The following is an 8,906-nucleotide window of genomic DNA, read 5'->3' as shown; positions in this document are numbered from 1 at the left end:
CTTCCAACAACCAGTTTGCCAAACTACTCAGAAAGTTAACAACTGGTTCTCCTGAAGTGGTGCGAACTGGCTGAATCCCATCACTGATTGGGGCAAATACATTCTGATGTGTAGCTGAGATGAAGAGAGGACGTATAGGTTTCTGTGTGAAAAGAAACCCTACAACAGGGATAAAACTGATTGAAAAAGAAGTCAATGGATTGGGTTTACAAATCATTTTAGGCCAGTGACTGGTTTGTTTGCATTGTTCAATTGACTATTTTAAAATCCACCCTTAGTGTTAGGTATAGGTGTGGAAAATAAGCTTCAGTGGAGTATAAGGCTAGCAGGAGAAGGGAGTCAACTTTTTTCCCCAAAGCACCAGAAGGCAAGAAAAGAAACAATGGATGGAAACCAATCAAGAAGACATGCAACCTAGAACTAAGGAGAAATTTCCCAACAGTGAATGAGAACAATTAACCAGTGAAACAGCTTGCCTTCAGAAGTCTTGGGTGGTCCATCACTGGCGGCTTTTAAGAAGAGACTGGACAGCCACTTGTCTGGATTGGTATAGATCCAAGGGGGGTTGGACTAGAAGACCTCCAAGGTCCCTTCCAACTCTGTTATTCTGTTATTCGAAACCATGATAGCTAGATATTAATTCTAATCCTGAGCACCATATGCCTTTTGCTGAAGAACATGGGTAGCAGGTAGCACTTATTTCAATGACCTACTTATGGGCTGCCCACTCATTGTAAGAGAAGGCTGAACTTGTTTGATCTAGCAAGGTTTCCTCATGCTCTTTTAGATTTTACAAATAGACAGTTTCTGGGATACTAACAGTCTCTAGGGATCTTTTACTGTAGTGTCTATGGATTTAGGACTGCTCAATAAATGCTTTCAAGGGACGTGATGGCTTAGTGGCTAAAATGCTGAGCCTGTCGATCGAAAGGTCGGCAGTTCAGTGGTTCGAATCCCTAGTGCCATGTAACAGGGTGAGCTCCCGTTACTTGTCCCAGCTTCTGCCAACCTAGCAGTTCGAAAGCACGTAAAAAATGCAAGTAGAAAAATAGGGACCACCTTTGATGGGAAGGTAACAGCGTTCCGTGCGCCTTTGGCGTTTAGTCATGCTGGCCACATGACTATGGAGAAATCTTCAGATAGTGCTGGCTCTTTGGCTTTGAAACGGAGATGAGCACTGCCCCCTAGAGTCAGGAGCACATATGTGCGAAGGGAACTTTTATCTTTTAATGAATGCTTATGATAAATTTCCATTATGCTTCTACCCATCTATTTATGATTGCAAATAGGCTTTGAAAGCAATTGGAAAATGCATATTTTGAAATGAAGTTGGTTGGTGGGGCGAAGCTAACCAACAACAGAGGGTGGGAATCTTATTTATTCTATCACAGCCTATTTTCAACTCCACTAGAGGGCAAAATTCTGGTGTAACAAGCACAATCTATTTTCATTTGCTCAGTTTAATGCAAACCCCGGCAAGGATTTTCTTAACATGAATTTAAAAAAAATAAAAATAAAACACAACTCCTTTACTATTTCAAACTTGGTAAACGGTTAAAAAAAAGTATTTTTAATAGCATAGCATCAATAACAAAATATTTTTCTGTTATAAGTGCTGTAATATGAATGCCAAATAAAACTGTGAAATGAAATGGCTTTCATTATTCCCCTCTGTCTTCCTTATTTCTGATGTCTTCGGGCATTGCTAATTATCTTGCCATTCCCCCAAATCCAGCTCAGTTCCCAAAGGTTTTTGTTTTTCACCTTCTCTGCTATCGCTTTCTCTTAATAAGCTTTCCTTTTTTTTATTCTTGCCACTTCGCTTTTTTTTTTTTTAAAGTTATTTAAAAGCCTGGCTTTTGGTGGCAATTTTGATTCTGCTATCAAATCAAACTGGACAGACTGAATATCTGGTAATAGAAGTTAATTAAAGTGTCAGGATTTTTTAGCATCAAGAAATGGTTTGTTCTGGCATGAATCTCAAGGTCTTTTGACAAGTGCATATAAAGTATACTCTCGTGTTTAGAAAAATAAAAGGACCTCATAAAGAATAGAGGTGGAGCAGAGGTGAAATCCAGCAGGTTCTGACAGGTTCTGGAGAACCGGTAGCGGAAATTTTGAGTAGTTCGGAGAACCGGCAAATACCACTTCTGGCTGGCCCCAGAGTGGGGTGGTAATGGAGATTTTGCAATATCCTTCCCCCAGGAGTGGGGAGAGAATGGGGATTTTGCAGTATCCTTCCCCTGCCACGCACACCAAGGCACACCACGCCCACCAAGCCATGCCCACAGAACCGGTAGTAAAAAAATTTGAATTTCACCACTGGGGTGGAGAAGCATAGAGGAATAGGATTAGGAACTGGAACAAGAGTGATTTTTATTTTTTATTTTTTTGGTAATAGAGAGAAACAGAATAATTTCCCATGATGCCTTTCATGAAGGATAGTCAATGGAGTAAACTCAATTCATGGAGTTAAAAGGGCTAACATGGTCAACATGATATACACCAGAGTTTTTCAAACTTGGTTACTTTAAGATGTGTGGGTTTGAACTCTTAGAATTCCCCAGCCTGCAGACTGGGGAATTGTAGTAGTTGAAGTCCAAACATCTTAAAATTGCCAAGTTTGCACAAAAATGGAAAAACACTTTAATAACTACTGTAGGAAGTTAGCACCCACCCCTTTCCTAGAAGAATGAAATATTTTAGGAAATATTAAAAAGGCAGAATGTTATGTTTCCCTATATGAGAAATGGAGAAGCATGTTTTAAAGACAAAGCAGCTCCCACCTTCCTGCCCACCCCCCCTTTGTCAATGGACCATCATCTGCAACAGTAGGACCCATCTAGCAACAGAAACTAACACAGTAGGACCCATCTAGCAACAGAAACTAACACAATAGGACCCATCTAGCAACAGAAACTCACCACATGGCACCTGGGAAGATTACATCAGCCAGCAAGGCTAGCTAAGACCCCCACCCCCTGAGAGTCTGACAACCAATCAGGATACTCTTTCGGGGGCCCAGGAAGTTCAAAGCCAGAGAGGGCATAAAACTCGGGGACTCACTGCATCTCAGCCCCTTTTCTGTTCAGGAACTCAAACCATGTGATCCTGTCCACCATTAAACCATCTTTCCAAGCAGTCTCCATGTTTCCAGTGTCTTTTTCCCCACTTGGAGCTGAACCCAGAAGGATATTTCTTCCTACACTACCATGGAAGAATGGATGCAGAAGTTGATGGAGTTGGCTGAAATGGCAAACCTGACGACTCTGGTTTGAAGAAAAGAACATAAGTACAGCGGGAAGAATAATATATGAACAAAATTGGAACAATAATAATACACCAACGGAAGAAAATTTGATTAGAAAAGTTTTGGACAAGTTCACAAAAGAAATACAAGAAAAGGAGGAAACAGAATATTACATGGTATGGGAGAAAGGGCATGAATGGTTAGAGGAGAGGTATAAAGGGCAAGGAAAGAGTAAATGAGGAAGATATAGGAGTTGAAATGTAGTAACAAACTAGTGGAAATGGAACCGACACAGAATGTATGATTGAAATTGAGTACATTGTTATCTTTATGTATATAAATCAATATTAGAATTATATGTATAAATGGTAAATTGAAGTAAGGGAGAAAAATGGATATGTAAGAAATGTTTACTGATGCGAAAATGTTGAAAAGAAGAAAATTGTAAAAATTTCTTTTTTTGTTTTAAAAAAAACCTGTTTAATAAAAATTATTTAAAAAAGGAAAGGAAAGAACATAAGTACTTTTGTTTCCACATGGAAACCGCTTTGGAATTTCGTGGTTGATGTGGAAAAGAATGTAACTTTTGACTTTGCCACAGAGTCTGGTAGTGTATTCCAGGCATTAACTACTCTGTTACTGAAGTCATATTTTCTGCAATCGAGTCTGGAGCAGTTCAGTTTAAGTTTGTATCTATTGTGTGCTCGTGTATTGTTGTGGTTGAAGCTGAAGTAGTCACTGACATGTAGGGCATCGTAGCAGATGATTTTATGAGCTATGCTTAGGTCATACTGAAGGCAGCGTAGTTCTAAATTTTTTAAACCCAGAATTTCAAGTCTGGTGGCATAAGGTATTTTGTTACGAGCGGAGGAGTAGAGGACTCTTCTTGTGAAATATTTCTGGACGCGCTCAGTTGTATTAATGTCTGATATGCAGTGCAGGCTCTTACAGGTGCCAGATGTTTGCCCTTGAAATTTATAGGCAGCTAATTCTCCTTCCTTCTTTCAGCTCACAACTGCCACCCCATTTCCATACCTGTCAGACAGTTTTTGGGCTTTTTTTTTTTTTTAAATTAAAGGATTAGCATTATTTTAAAATAGCACCATTTCTGAAATAATGCCATTCTGGAAGAGCAGTAAACCCATTCTCAAAAGGGGTCTGATCATCAATCTCCCTATGGATGCCCCCCATAACAACACACTTGTGCAAAAGCAGAGGAGAGCTTTGGCTGCTGGCTGTACCTGTTGCTCCAGTTACCTTTCAAATCATGCCTCCATCTGCAGCTCCCATTACAGAAAGCAATTTGTAGATGCTTTTCCAATTAGCTGGTGCTGTTTGGTGAGAATGCAAATGAAGCCAGGGGAATCCACCAAATGACTTCTTTAATTTGTCTTTCGTTAAAACTTGGAAGGACAATGTTGGTCTCCTGCCTCATTCCTGCAGCAGAATATTGCTAAGCGAGGGAGGCAGTGCAAAGAATGCCAACTTTTTTTTTTTTTTTTTTTTTTTTTGCAGCCTCAAGAATGGGAGGAAAGTCATGCATAATGAATCTAGGACAGGTTTGTCAACCTCAGCAAGTTTAAAGTGTGGATTTCAACGCCCAGAATTCCCCAGCCAGCTCTCAGGAATGCTAGGAGTCAGTGGTGGAATTCAAATTATTTTTACTACCGGTTCTGTGGGTGTGGCTTGGTGGGCGAGATACCAACCAGAGGTGGTATTTGCCGGTTCTCCGAACTACTCAAAATGTCCCTACCGGTTCTCCAGAACCTGTCAGAACCTGCTGAATAGCACCCCTGCTAGGAGTTGAAGTCCACACTTTTTAAGAAGGCCAGAAAATGTGGAAACTTTAGAAAGGAATTAAAATGAAGCTTCTTGGGAACAGTTGTTGGAGGACATAACAGAGGATTATTATGCTCAGGGACTTTGGTTTGGTTTTTTGAAAACAAAAAAAAAGCTGTCATCGATCCTGTTGAGAAATTCCTTCTATTAAGATAAAGGGTTGTCCCACTGAAAAAAAAAAGTTCTCCTTCAAAGTCATCCAGCTCTTAAAAGCACCGGAGCAATGGGACTGTGGGAAACTACCCACCCCTCTCCTAGAAGAATGAAGTATTTTGAGAAATATTAAAAAGGCAGAATTTTATATTTCCCTGGATGAAAAATTGAGAAGCATGCTCTTGGAGACAGAAAGCAGCCCTCATCTTTCTTGATGGCCCTCAGCAGATGTCAGCACTTAAGAGGTAAAGAGCTTATTGAGATCTAGGCAGCTCTATTCATAAGCAAATTCCCTGCAGCAAGGTCTGAACAAAGGTAGGATTAGCCCTCAGCCACAGTAGGAATTGCCCATCAAGCCTCTTCATTGCATTAGCAGACCAAGCTTCAACCAAGCTTGGCGCAGAGAACCTACAGAATCAGCTATAATCCCTACAACAGCCAATAGAATGCATATTCTTGCACAGGAACAGGAAGCTCAAGTTCAAAGCCCAAGAGAAGGTATAAATACTGCACCCCTCTCAACTCCATGTGGTCAGCTACCCAGAATCACATGTGCTTGGTGGTTCTTTTTATCATTAAACCCGCTTTCCAATCAGCCTCCATGTTTCCAGTGTCTCCTGTGTCACTTAAAATCCAGTGTTTAATCTCCTGGCTTGGAACTGAACCAGATGGATATTTCTTCCAAAAGGACATTAAAAAATATCTTGGAGATCAAATTTGGAGAATATGTAGCAAAATGTATAGTATAGAGACACAACGGAAGTTTAACTAAACAAGAATTATTTCTATACATACATCATGCAGCATGGTACATGTAATCATGTACAGATTGATTTTTAAGAGGCCTTAAATGCTTGTAAATATTGCAAATTAGTAGATATATAAAAGCAGGGAAGTCAGGAATTCAACAGCTTCTTTTTTCCTTTTCTATTTTTATTCTGCTTTTGCCTTATTTTATATTTTTTAGTATTTCAAATTTGCTAAACTTTTTCTATTTGTTTGTTTTTCTCATTAACCTATTCAAAAACATACAGTACATCCATATTTATACAGAGAGAGAGAGAGAGAGAGAGAGAGAGAGAGAGAGAGAGAGAGAGAGAGAGAGAGAGGGATGTATGCCCTGCACCATGCAACAACACAATGGAGATTTTAATATCAAGTATTTTATTTTAAGATTAAACATTTATTATAAAAGAAATTCCTTGATGTATGTTCTTCCTTCACTTTCTCATTTCATTTCCAATGTTATATTTAATTTTGAAGAAAAGTCAAATAATTATAAAGCTTGTAATATCCGCTCCCTCCCCCTTTAGCTGCAGTCTAAATCTTAAACTCTAAGTTGCCTAAATAAAAGAATATTAAGATTCGAAGTCTGTTATATAAATATCATTGTACTGAAGTAACATATAATACCAAAACTAAGATGGAACAAGAGATGGTCTAGAAGGCTAGATTTAATAATATGTGAAAGATTTTGAGCTAGTTCTATATGAATATTTTATGGATATATTTCTAGCTTCTACAAATGTCACTGTTCAGTATATTCTTTTCTGATTTTATTAGCGCTCTTATATTTTTGATTGTACTTCATCATATCCTCTGGTTATTATTCTGGCCAGTAATATTCTAGTAGGATATGATCTTCTGGAAATCACGCCTCCTTCTGTAGCTCCCATTACAGAAAGCAATTTGTCGATGCTACAAATTACAGGTAATCCTTGATGTACAACCGCAACGGAGCCCAAAATTTATGTTGTTAAGTTGTTAAGTGAGATTTGTACTTAACACTTTTCTCACCACCATTGTTAAGTGAATTACTGCAGTTGTTAAATTATAACATGGTTGTTAAGTGAATCTGGCTTCCCCATTGACTTTGCTTGTCAGAAGGTCGCAAAAGGGGATCTCAGGACCCCGGCACAATGCAATCGTCATAAATATGAGTCGGTTGCCAAGCATCTGAATTTTGATCATGTAACCTTGGGAATGCTGCATAAGTGTGAAAAATGTTTATAAGTTCCTTTTTTCAGTGCCGTTGTAACTTTGAATGTTCACTAAATGAACTGTTGTAAGTTGAGGACCACTGTACCCAAATTATCCATTCTTACCCAAGTAAGAATGATGTTCTGGAAATTATTAAAAAATCAGCCTTTTTCTCTCAAGTCATCAGATTGTATGGTTATGGAGCCATCATTGGTTGCTTCATATGATGTTTATTGGCATGTATAGCTCCTTCTTGTTGCTTTTCGTTATGAACTTTTAAGTGTAGGCCATCCAAAGTCATTCTGCAACTGGGCAGCTTCTAAGTCAACTAATAAAAAAGGAGCAGTCCAAGGGCCACTTAATTTCAATCAAAATAGAGGTGGAAGCAGTGATGAAATCCAATTTTTTTTACTACCGATTCTGTGGGCATAGCTTGGTGGGTGTAGTGTGGCTTGGTGGGTGTGGCTTGGTGGGCGTGACGGGGAAGGATACTGCAAAATCTCCATTCCCATCCCACTCCTGGGGGAAGGATATTGCAAAATCTCCATTCCCACCCCACTCTGGGGCCAGCCAGAGGTGGTATTTGCCAGTTCTCTAAACTACTCAAAATTTCTGCTGCCGTTTCTCCAGAACCTGCTGGATTTCACCCCTGGGTGGAAGGGACCTTGGAGGACTTCTAGTCAAACCTATGCTATTTCAGACAGGTGGAAGAGTTTTTAAGAAGAGTCCAGTCTCTTCTTAAAAACCTCCAGTAATGAAGCACCCACAACTTCTGAAGGCAAACTGTTCCAATGGTTAATTGTTCTCATTGTTAGGAAGTTTCTCTTTAATTCCAGGTTGCTTCTCATCTTGATTAATTTCCATCCATTGTTTCTTATCTTGCCTTCTGGTGATTTGGAAAACAGGTTGACTCCCTCTTCCTTATGGCAGCCTCTCAAATACGGGGATACTGCTGTCATGTCACCCCTAGTCCTTCTTTTCTTTAGAAAAAGAAGCCATACCCAATTCCTTCAACCGTTCTTCATATGTTTTTGTCTCCAGACTTTTAATCATCTTAGTTGCTCTACTTTGCCCTTTTCCCAAAGTCTCAACATCTTTTTTGTCATGGGGTGACCAAAACTTAATGAAGGAGATATGGATTTTGAACACTGGAAAAAGGAAAGGAAAACCAAGAATCAATCCACAGGTTTTGCGTATTGTGGGTGGTACAATCAGTCAAAACAAATCCTTGCAAAGACATCAATTAGACACTAATTAATCTTGCACTCAGCTTTCTGGCAATGGATTTGTTTGGATACAGTCAGATTCCCCTGCGATGAGTTTCCCCAAAAATTCATGCTTACAGATTTAAAGGAGCTCCTAACAAGGTTTTGCATAAGTTCTTTCTGTGACAGCTGTAGGAAGCATCTGGAGGAGAGAACACACACTCCTGTGCTAGGGGAGAAGTGAGCCCCATGCCATCATGTGCATTCTGCTTTCTGTTCTTCCCCACACACTGTGTAATTACAGGTATCGACAAGCTGCTCATGAGGTTTGAGCTTGTTTCTGATCAAATCAAGGGACGGAACTTGGAGGATGGGTGCAGGAGAAGACATTTTTGGAGCCTCGGAGTGGATGGTAGATTATTCAAGGCAGGGGTGAAATGCTCCCGGTTCGGACCGGATCACCCGATCCGGTAACGATG

The sequence above is a fragment of the Pantherophis guttatus genome, chromosome 7, assembly GCF_059756535.1.
Source record: "Pantherophis guttatus breed Tessera chromosome 7, ASM5975653v1, whole genome shotgun sequence".
Lineage (NCBI taxonomy): Eukaryota > Metazoa > Chordata > Lepidosauria > Squamata > Colubridae > Pantherophis > Pantherophis guttatus.
The sequence above is the reverse complement of the archived record's forward strand: the minus strand, read 5'-3'. Positions refer to the sequence as shown.